This window comes from Bos taurus, chromosome 15 (assembly GCF_002263795.3).
Source record: "Bos taurus isolate L1 Dominette 01449 registration number 42190680 breed Hereford chromosome 15, ARS-UCD2.0, whole genome shotgun sequence".
NCBI lineage: Eukaryota > Metazoa > Chordata > Mammalia > Artiodactyla > Bovidae > Bos > Bos taurus.
In genome coordinates, this window is record NC_037342.1 from 82,868,193 (window position 1) to 82,880,263 (window position 12,071).

General features: G+C 41.8%; 1 long non-coding RNA gene across 1 annotated transcript in view; it reads left to right on the plus strand.

Moving 5' to 3' along the window:
* The first annotated feature begins 7,092 nt into the window (after window positions 1-7,092).
* LOC101907407 (uncharacterized) overlaps window positions 7,093-12,071 on the plus strand; it is a 37,870-nt gene continuing 32,891 nt past the window's right edge. The window contains exons 1-2 of the long non-coding RNA XR_001501986.3: window positions 7,093-7,884; window positions 11,120-11,342. This is a non-coding gene — a long non-coding RNA (uncharacterized lncRNA). The remainder of the gene's footprint in view (window positions 7,885-11,119; window positions 11,343-12,071) is intronic.

The following is a 12,071-nucleotide window of genomic DNA, read 5'->3' on the forward strand; positions in this document are numbered from 1 at the left end:
TGCTTTAGTTACAAGTCCATCCAGGTTGGAGGGAAAGATGGACCCCATTTCTGGAGGGGAAAAGTGTCAACATTATCATGTGAGGAGAACATGTGGGAAGGGATGTGACATCAAGGTCATTTTTGGAAAATACAATCTGTCACAGGACTAAGAGGTAGGAACTCAGGCCCTTTGGATCAGACAGGCTCAGAAACCTCTGGAAACAGAAGTCAAATCTCACAAGGCAAATATGTTTCCGCCCTTATGAAGTCACTGCCACCACCACCAGGACCGCTACCTGTGTTTACTATAACTGTGTGTGAGGAAGGGACATATTCGGAGGAGGCTGGGGAATCTTTGTAATTTGGGAGCTTACTAAATCTCTGGTAGGTGTATGCCCTGATTCCATGGTGGCATATGGGCAAGGGGCACATAAAATCCTCCTGAAACCCAACCTATCAACGGCTGCCCTGTTCATTTCAATCACTCCCTAGACACTGGGATTTGTCATGTCATGTTAGTTATCTATTGCTGCATAAAAAATAGCCCCCAAATAGAGTAGCCTAAAACAAAAGTCATTTACTACCTCACAAAGCTTCTGAAGGTTGGCAGTCTGGGAGCAGCTTAGCTGGGTGGTTCTGGCTCATTGTTTTAGGAGGTTGTAGTCCTCTGAAGGCCTCCCTGGGGCTGGAGGATCTGGACCGAAGATGGCTCACTTACACGGCTGTTGGCCAAACACATCGATTCCTCCCTGGCTCTTCATAGGAGGCTGTGGTTCCTTGCCATGTGGACGTCTCCATGGGGCTTCCTGATTGTCCTCAGTACGCAGGAGGTCCTCTTAGAGTGAGTAACGTGAGTGTGAGGCTGCAATATCTTTTATGACCCAGCCTCAGAAGTCATTTGTCATCATTTCTGCCACATTCTTTTTGCTAGAAATAAGTTAAGTACACTCTGACACTCAAAGAGAGTGGGATTAAGCCCCACCTTGTAAAGAGAGATATATCAAAGAATTTGTAGATGTATTTTAAAACCAGCACAGCCTATGTGAAGGCAAACTGCAGACCTTTTCATCATGGTAGTTTTCTGGAAAGATGAACAGATTCTAATATTATGATGTAAATGATTATAAAATGGGGTTTCTCAGGTGGCTCAGCAGTAAAGAATCCACTGGCCAATGCAGGAGAGGCAGGAGGCACGGGTTCTGTCCCTGTGTCAGGAAGATCCCCTGGAGGAGGAAATGGCAACCCACTCCGATATTCTTGCCTGGAAAATTCCATGAACAGAGGAGCCTGGTGGGGCTATAGTCCATGGGGTTGCAATGAAATGATTATAAAATAGAATGAAAATAAGGTGGTATCGGTGCAGGAATATACAGACTGATTTATGGAGCAAAGTAAACAGCCAAGAACGTAACATAAATGTGCCTTTAGTGTGTGATAAAGATGACAGCTCAATTCAACGGATAAAGGAAACATGGTTTGAAAATTACACTAAAGCAAGTGGTTACTTATTTTGGGAGGAAAGTTAACCCTGTAGCACAGCATAAACCAGAATAAACACGCAGCACATAGCAGAATGATGGATCAGTTCCCTGTGAAATTTCAAACAGAAGCAGCAAGAACAAAAATGAATGAATATTTGTATGATTTCAGGATAAAATGTCAGGATGTCTTTACTGTAAAAATGGAAAAATTTCAAAATTTAAACACAGAATTCCATAATAATAAACATATCATACATATGTATATATATAATCATTAACAAAATTTTAAAATATTTTTCACACATACGAGAAAGTGTTGACTTAAAATACCAAGACAAAAATAAATCTTAAAGTTCTTTAAGCATCTTAAAAAAACTCACACAAATTTAAAGGCTGTAAATATATAAAAAGATGAATTAATAAGCAAATGGAAACCAGATAAATAGTTGCTGCTGTAAAACCATCAAGTTGACAAATAATAAGAGAGAAAGAAAGAAAAAAAGGAGAAGGAAAGAGAAGGAAGGAGGAAAGAAGAGGGGGAAGGAAAGACAGAGGGAAGGAAGGAAAGAAACCAGCCCAGGGTTGATCATAAAATTATAAGATCAGTACCTTTGTGGAACAACAGACTGTTTCCAAGTCGGGAAAAGGGTACATCAAGGCTGTATATTGTCATCCTACTTATTTAACTTATATGCAGACTGCATCATGAGAAATGCTGAACTGGATGAAGCACAAGCTGGAATCAAGATTGCCGGGAGAAATATCAATAACCTCAGATATGCAGATGATACCACCCTTATGGCAGAAAGTGAAGAGGAACTAAAGAGCCTCTTAATGAAAGTGAAAGAGGAGAGTGAAAAAGGTGGCTTAAAAATCAACATTCAGAAAACTAAAATTATGGCATCCAGTCCCATCACTTCATGGCAAATAGATGGGGAAACAATAGAAACAGTGTCAGACTTTATTTTTGGGGGCTCCAAAATCACTGCAGATGGTGATTGCAGCCATGAAATTAAAAGACGCTTGCTCCTTGGAAGAAAAGTTATGAAAAACCTAGATAGCATATTAAAAACCAGAGACATTACTTTGCTAACAAAGGTCCATCTAGTCAAGGCTATGGTTTTTCCAGTAGTCATGTATGGATGTGAGAGTTGGACTATAAAGAAAGCTGAGCCCCAAAGAATTGATGCTTTTGAACTGTGGTGTTGGAGAAGACTCTTGAGAGTCCCTTGGACTGCAAGGAGATCCAACCAGTCCATCCTAAAGGAAATCAGTCCTGAATATTCATTGGAAGGACTGATGCTGAAGCTGAAACTCCAATATTTTGGCCACCTGATGTGAAGAACTGACTCATTTGAAAAGACCCTGATGCTGGGAAAGATTGAAGGCATGAGAAGGGGACGACAGAGGATAAGATGGTTGGATGGCATCACCGACTCAATGGACATGAGTGTGCGTAAACTCTGAGAGTTGGTGATGGACAGGAAGGCCTGGCATGTTGCAATCCATGGGGTCGCAAAGAGTCAGACACAACTGGGCGACTGAACTGAACCTTTGTGAATGGGGCTTTGCTCATGGCTCAGTGGTAAGGAATCCACCTGCCAATGCAGGAGACGCGGGTTTGATCCTGGGTGGGGAAGATGCCCTGGAGGAGGACATGGCAGCCCACTCCAGTGCTCTTGCCTGGAGAATCCCATGGACAGAGGAGCCTGGTGGGCAACAGTCCATGGGATCCCAAAGAGTCGGACACTGACTGACCGAGCACACACCTTTGTGCATCATCTGTGGGAGTACAAATTAGTGGTCTTTCTAGAATGCAATTTGGCAGTGTGTAAGTAGGGGGTTAAAATATTTTAACTTTAAGGAAGTAATCAGGTTCATAGACAGTAACTTATATACAAGGCTTTTTATCACAGTGATACTTAGAACAGTGAAGCATTAGTAGCCATCTATTTTTTTTTTAAGTCACATGGGCTTAGTTGCTCCGAAGCATGTAAGACCATCCGGGATCAGGGATCTCACCAGTGTCTCCAGCATTGGCAGGGAGATTCTTTACCACTGAGCTACGGGAAGCCCTGGTAGGCATCTAAATGCCAGTAAAAATAAATGGATATGTTACGACAGTCATGTTTTTGAAGGCTACTCGAGTGTGGCAGATGTTTGTGCTACAAGTTAGAGAATGAAGCAGGATATCAAAGCTCCTTGTTATATGATATACCTAATGTATAAAGAACCCAAATATTATCTGAGGTTTAATTGGTGAAGTTAGAAGGACTTCCCGGTGATCCAGTGGTTAAGACTTTGTGCTCCCAGTGCAAGGGGCATGGCTTGAGCCTTGGTCGGATAACTAAGGTCCTGGAGGCCCCAGGGAAGGGGAAAAGGTAGACCAGTAACATCACAGCCCGGCAAGAGCAGAGAGGCAGACCGTCTCCTTCCAGCTCTGCCAAACAACCGTCGTCAGTTCACCCCTTCTTGAAATTTCCCTTTCGTATTGAGAAGAAAATGGATGAAGATATTGTTTCTAATTTTAAAGCATCACCTATTACACTTTTTTCAATGACATATCAGATATTAATGTATTATACTTTTACAACTTCTCAAGACTGACTGACCTGGAAATAAACATTTACCGAAACTCAGCCAATAGAAGAGCTTATGAGTGGAAATTTGAAGAATCCCTAGTGCTCTTAGAGGGACTCTCAGGTAGTCCACAGATAGTTATTGAATACCCAGTATATCGAATCTCTGAATAGCATTGTGGAGAGATTACAAAGAAATAGCAACATTCTTTGCCATCACTTGATCATTAATTCAATAAATATATATTGAGTGTTTAGTTAGGCACTATTTTTGACTTCCCTGGTGGCTCAGCTGGTAAAGAATCTGCCTGCAATGCAGGAGAGCTGAGTTCAATCTCTGGGTTGGGAAGATCCCCTGGAGGAGGGGAAGGCTACCCACTCCAGTATTCTTGCCTGGAAAATCCCATGGACAGAGGAGTCATGGGGTTGCAGAGTCAGACACGACTGAGCGACTTCACATTCACTTACACTTCAAGGTTCATGGATGGAAAATATTCCTCTTATAAGCCTGAAAGTGAAAGTGTGCCTCAATTGTGCCCAACTGTTTGTGACCCCATGGACTGTAGCCTACCAGGCTCCTCCGTCCATGGGATTTTCCAGGCAAGAGTACCAGAGTGGGGTGCCATTTCCTTCTCCAGGGGATCCTCCTTGTGTCTTATAAGCCTGCTGCTGCTGCTGCTAAGTCGCTGCAGTCATGTCCGACTCTGTGCGACCCCATAGACAGCAGCCCACCAGGCTCCCCAGTCCCTGGGATTCTCCAGGCAAGAACACTGGAGTGGGTTGCCATTTCCTTCTCCAATGCATGAAAGTGAAAAGTGAAAGTGAAGTCGCTCAGTTGTGTCCGACTCTTATCGACCCCATGGACTGCAGCCTACCAGGCTCCTCCATCCATGGGATTTTGCCTGGTACAGCTTAATTCCTTTGGGTTTAGAAAACATGGCCACTAAAAACGTGCCCGTCTTATTAGCACTCCTTAGTTTGTCTTTAAATCTTTCAGCGCTCAAAGCTCCCACTGCTTTCCCACATAAGGAAAATATCCACTGTCTCCATCTCCCTGCATCTCTGCGTGAAGGAGATCAGGCTGGTGTGCACTGCCCATCGGGGCGCTCACTGCCCTGGGCAGCACCACCGAAAAGGGACTGAACGTTGAAGATGCATTTCTCTAGACCAGCGCTCCCCCGCTACTGGCACCAGGGCCGGTTTCCTGGAATGGATTTTCCCAGACCGGGTACAGGGGAGGGGATGGTGTGGGGACGATTCAAGCACATCACATTTATTGGGCACTTTATTCCTATTAGCACATCAGCTCCACCTCCCATCATCAGGCATTCGCTCCTGGACTTTGAGGACTTCTGCTCTAGACTGTTGGCAGTGTGCTGGGCTAGAATAGACTCTCAAAGGGAAACGAGAATTTAAAACAGCAAGCGTCTTGCTTCTGATGCTCTGTAGCTGCTGTCACGCACATGAACGTTCCTCCCACCCAGCAGTCACCACGTAACAGGCCGCCCAGATGCTCATGTGTTTTGTTCATTACTACTTGGACCTGCGTCAGAGTCACCCTCGTGGGAAGGACGTTTAGGTTTTTATGAAGGAGCAAGATTTGAAGGGTCTTGTAAAGACTCTCTTCCCTAAAATTATTTTTTTTCCCTGATAAAAAAGAAAATTCACCCAGCTAAAATAAAAATGTGAGCTAAGATGGATGGGAGTAGGTGTGTAAATTAAGAGGGCCAGGTAAATGCTTTTGTATCTGTCAATAGCACCTTATCTGATTTTATTTGCCAGAATGAATTTAGCTGCTTTTTCAGGCCCTACAAAGGGCATTTGGGAGAAGAGGGTGACATTCACTGGATGTAAACCTTGGTCTTCCCTTGTGGTTCAGATGGTAAAGAATCTGCCTGCAGTGCGGGAGACCTGGCTTCGATCCCTGGGTTGGGAAGATCCCCTGGAGAAGTGAACAGCTGCCCACTCCAGTATTCTGGCTTGGAGAATTCCATGGACTGTTCAGTCCATGGGGTCCCAAAGAGCCGGACACAGCTGAGCGACTTTCATTTCACAAACCTTGGGGCATGACTAAATGTCTTCCAGCAACTCGGACAATTTGTTAAATCCCACTTTATACTTTGTCAATGTATTTACGTTCAGATAGCTTATTTAAATATTGTTAAAATGTTCAGCAGGTAGGAGGTTAGCTATTAATACCTCCATCTTGGGGCTGGGAGACAAAAAGTGTAATTAACTTGACTCATTATCTTTCAGGGATTTACAACATTTAGATCTCCTTGTAGGTAGCAAAGATGACATACATCTTGGCTTGATTCTTGTCCCAAAACCATGAACCATCTGTGATCTTGTCACTGAAAACAGTCAAGGAACCCAGGACAAACCAATGAATGACTTTTCCCAGGTCATAAAAGATCTATTATACACAGAAGCATGACCTTAATGACATTTAAAACTAGAGGAAAAGATAAAAAGAGTTTCATCCAAAATTTTAAGCTAATTCTTTGAATCTACAAGGTGTCTGTGGTTGCGCTACTGTAAAAATACTACTGATTCGAATAAAATTTACATGAGTGAGACTTGGCTGAGCCTATAAGCGGTTCATATATCTGCAGACTCAAAGCTGTGGTTATAGGCACCACAGGGGCCAACCTCTGGTTCTTTAAAACACAGTCATACTGATTGGTCCACAAAATTGGCAGTAAAGTCTGGTAGGGTTAAAAGCTATTTAGAAGAATGTAATAAGTACTCTACAACCAACCTGTCTTGATAGATCTAACTCACTCTGAGTAGCACATGCCCAGGAAAATATTTTAAAAGAAAAAAAGGCTATTTGTATGAAGATATTTCTAGTGATTGTATTCATTTGAATTAAAAAAAAAACTCAGTAATTGGAAACTGAATAAGTATATTTTTATTTATTATGATTGCTATCATAGATTGTTATATAGCCATTAAGTCGTATTGATATATGTATAACCACATGGAAAAATGTTTAAATGAGACTCAAAGTGTTAAAACACAAATTATTGTGTTTACTGATTGAACTTGTATAAAAATTTCTCTACATTAGAAAGAATCAGAAGAAAACACTATAATTAGAGTTTAAGAGGTTTTTTTTTTTGTATAAAATACTGATGTGTGCAATAAAAAGTAAAAGACTAAGTGATAAAATGAAAAAACAAAACCTTGAGTCTGGATTCAAGAAGACCTTTGCTTAGTTACACAGTTTTTTTGCCAGCTGTGTAACTATGGCAACCTTATCTATGTGCATTTCAGTTTCATCTTCAAAGTACAAGTAATTAGCATCTACCCTACACAATTGTTGTAAAGGTTAAATGACGGAATGGTTTACATGGGGCCTGGTGTTGTCACGACAGGCTAGGTATTATCATAATTGATTTATCAAAAGCTGTACTAGTGGCCCTGTGTGAGTTTTATCAGACAGCACGAGTTATTCTGATGTAATATTGTATAAGAACCCCATGATCATTTTTTCCTGCTTTCATTTCTTTCTGTACAATAATATGCCTTCCTGCATCTGATTATCTGCCCAGGACAAGGTAGAAGTACATTGGTGTGGCATTGTTATTACTCCAAGTTGAACCAGTACAACTCAGTCTCATGGAGAAATCCCTGACCATAAAAATATTCCTAACTCTGTGAGAAATTGCCAGTGTATCTTTACCTTCCTGGGTTTTAATGACTGTAATTGATGACTAAGACTGTATATATATATATTTTTCTCTCATTTCAGGTTCTCCAAGAAGGAGGGTGTCATGGCTCTTGAATCTTGTGCCTACCAGTGCATGTAGCAACTAGTACCAGAATGTAGGAGGCGATGTAAGAATGAATTCATGAATGAATAAATCAGTGATTTCTTACTTTTATGTGCTGGGAAAGAGAGAGAATATATAGCATAGTCTGGGAGATTTTGAGGTTCTTGTAAAGACTAGTTCAATGTAGGGTCTTATTTTGATCTTTATAAGAAACAAAAAATAGTAGGGAACTTCTCTAGACCATCCTGAATCTTGGGGCCAGAGCCAAAAGAATTTCTACTTGATACTTTAGGACCACACAGATTCGTGTTACATAATGGGGTCTTAAGGAGTTGACCTGTCTACCGAGAAATGATCATTACGTTCTTGTGACTAGATGCATAACCTCTCACTTCTCTTCATTGTGAAGTTATCCAATACTTTTCTACTCTGAACCCAAACAGGAAATTGCTCAATTGATTCCCTGCGTCTGTCTTCATTTGCACTAAATTGGGAAAACAAGGCCCCGTGATGAATGGCACGGCATGAATAAGTCTGATTATCTGGATAGAAAGTCAAAATAAAACAAACATAAAAAAAGAAAGTCAAGACTTAGATCAAAATTCTATGGTGCTGCCAGCCTTCCAGATTTTTGCAGATGTTACAAAAACCAAAGACAGATCATCTTTATTATCCTAAGGAATAATTAGGATCATTTCGTTGTCGTGAAGAACTCTAAATGGCATAATCTGTATCTTTACTATAGTCTGTATCTTCATAGTTGGATCTTAAACACAGAGATAAAGAATCTGACACTCTAAAAGGCAGCTAAGAGAGATACTGGGTTTGGCTGACAACTTACCTTCCCATAGAAGAATAAACCTGTCTTCTAAGCCAAGTATAATGCTAAAGATTTCTCACTGTCCCTAAGCCTTTACAGTTCCTGCAGGGATTGACACTAATCTCGTGGAGTCCCTAGATCCCTGCCCAGAAGCAAGGGCTAGGTTGTGGCACACACCTCAAAGCTCAGACTTGCCTGCAGGAATCTCTGTTAAGTCAAAGTTCTTCTTCAGCAGTTTGGCATCTCGTTCTGTTTTATTTAGAGTGAGGTATTCCCAAAGAAAGGCAATGCCAAAGAATGCTCGAACTACCGCACAATTGCACTCATCTCACACGCTAGTAAAGTAATGCTCAAAATTCTCCAAGCCAGGCTTTAGCAATATGTGAACCGTGAACTTCCTGATGTTCAAGCTGGTTTTAGAAAAGGCAGAGGAACCAGAGATCAAATTGCCAACATCCGCTGGATCATCGAAAAAGCAAGAGAGTTCCAGAAAGGCATCTATTTCTGCTTTATTGACTATGCCAAAGCCTTTGACTGTGTGGATCACAATAAACTGTGGAAAATTCTGAAAGAGATGGGAATACCAGACCACCTGATCTGCCTCTTGAGAAATTTGTATGCAGGTCAGGAAGCAACAGTTAGAACTGGACACGGAACAACAGACTGGTTCCAAATAGGAAAAGGAGTTTGTCAAGGCTGTATATTGTCACCCTGTTTATTTAACTTATATGCAGAGTACATCATGAGAAACGCTGGACTGGAAGAAACACAAGCTGGAATCAAGATTGCTGGGAGAAATATCAATAACCTCAGATATGCAGATGACACCACCCTTATGGCAGAAAGTGAAGAGGAACTCAAAAGCCTCTTGATGAAAGTGAAAGTGGAGAGTGAAAAAGTTGGCTTAAAGCTCAACATTCAGAAAACGAAGATCATGGCATCCGGTCCCATCACTTCATGGGAAATAGATGGGGAAACAGTGGAAACAGTGTCAGACTTTATTTTTCTGGGCTCCAAAATCACTACAGATGGTGACTGCAGCCATGAAATTAAAAGACACTTACTCCTTGGAAGGTAAGTTATGACCAACCTAGATAGCATATTCAAAAGCAGCGACATTACTTTGCCAACAAAGGTTCGTCTAGTCAAGGCTATGGTTTTTCCAGTGGTCACGTATGGATGTGAGAGTTGGACTGTGAAGAAGGCTGAGCGCCGAAGAATTGATGCTTTTGAACTGTGGTGTTGGAGAAGACTCTTGAGAGTCCCTTGGACTGCAAGGAGATCCAACCAGTCCATTCTGAAGGAGAACAGCCCTGGGATTTCTTTGGAAGGAATGATGCTAAAGCTGAAACTCCAGTACTTTGGCCACCTCTTGGGAAGAGTTGACTCATTGGAAAAGACTGTGATGCTGGGAGGGATTGCGGGCAGGAGGAGAAGGGGACGACAGAGGATGAGATGGCTGGATGGCATCACTGACTCCATGGACGTGAGTCTGAGTGAACTTCAGGAGTTGGTGATGGACAGGGAGGCCTGGCGTGCTGCGATTCATGGGGTCGCAAAGAGTCAGACATGACTGAGCGACTGATCTGATCTGATCTGATCTGATTCCCCTTTCAGAGCTTGGACACCAGAAGTGTTGTACAACCAACAAGTAAATTTACATCTTCAACAGTGGTTGGTAGCCCTTAGAAATTTCAAAGTAGGAAAAGCAAAAAGCCTTAATAGTCATTGTTCAGCAGCATTTCAGGAGTCGACTTGACACTTCTCACTGGTACTTTGCCTTGATTACGTCATTCTCTTTCTCTATTGTTTTGAAAATTGTTCCTAAGTACACCTGAAAGGGCTTTTCCCAGGAGGTGCTAGTGGTAAAGAATTCAGTTGCCAAGGCAGGATAAGCAAGTTTCCATCCTTGGGTGAGGAATATCCTCTGGAGGAGGAAATGGCAACATACTCCAGTATTCTTGCCTGAAAAACCCCATGGACAAGAGGAGCTGGGCGGGCTACAGTCTATGGGATTGCAAAGAGTCGGATGCGACTGAGCGCAGAGCACAGGTACACCCGAAACTCACACAGCATTGTAAATCACCTGAACGCCAATGCAATTTTTTTTTAATGAAAAAGCTATAAAAATTAGTTCTTAGGGTGTTACGTGGATGTTATATTCCATGATCGTGTTGTTACACCAGAAGGCAACAGCCAGAGTAATTTCTCTTCTAAAGTAAGATCACTAGTGCTATTTTTATATAAAGAAAATGAATATTAAGTAATACAGTATCTAGTTACCTAAAGGGTTGAGAGATTGGATCAAACATATAATTATTTTGATGCAAGTCCCTTGAAATTTTATGTGATGAAGGCAAAATTTTGGGCTAACAGAATACCTCTTTATTTTTCAGACATTCTGAAGTTTTGTAGACACAGTAAAATACTCATTTAAAAATAATGTAAAATGTATATCACAATATGTAATCTTTTCCAGGTGCTCTTGCATTACTCTTTTATTCGAAAAGGGGGCAGAGCACGCCCTTTGGAAGGACGACATAGCCCACACCGATTAGAACCAAATGGGGCAAAAGTGGCGGGCGAGTTGCCTCCCTTAGCCCTTGAGTCTCAGCATGCGGTCATCGTAACACGTCAGCAAGCGAAGTGACATACTTGCAGGCACCAGGACGCTTCCAAAGCCAACTATCAAAGACCGAAAAGTGGGTGATGTTCCAATTTCTGAAAATTCCTGCCCCTTCCCACTAATAGTTGGAATAATCCTCCCACTTATTAGCCTATGAAATCACCCAGTTCATAAAAACTAACCACCCCATATTTCAAGGTCACTCTTACCTTCTGAGATGGCCCATACGCTGTCTATGGAATGTGTTTATCTCTAAATAAACCCATTTCTTCCCTGGGTGAAGATCCCTTTATCAGATGATAAAGTGTCTGCCAACATTGCGGGAGACCCAGGTTCAATCCCCGGGTGGGGAAGATCTCTTGGAGAAGGAAATGGCAACCCACTCCAGTATTTGTGCCTAAAAAATCCCATGGACAGAGGAGCCTGGTAGGCTATAGTCCATGGGGTCACAAAGAGTTGAACACGACTTCACTTTCACTTTTCTTACCTAAAAACAAAAAACAATCCCCCCTCATTTAAAAGTAATGTAAAATGTATGTAAAATATACATATATTACAATATGTAATGTTTTCCAGATACTTTTGCATTACTCTTTTATTCTAACACTATTTTGTGAGCTTGAGATTATTATTTGTGTTTGGTACTGAGTCTTACAAAAGTCTTAAGAGCAACAGGTTAACACAGAAAAGCCTCATCTTCTGAGCCTCAGTGGTACAATGCCAGGGGGAGGTTTCTTTTATTATATTAGGCTACCCTGTGGTCTCTCAGCTGGTAAAGAATCTGCCCGCATTGCGGGAGACCTGG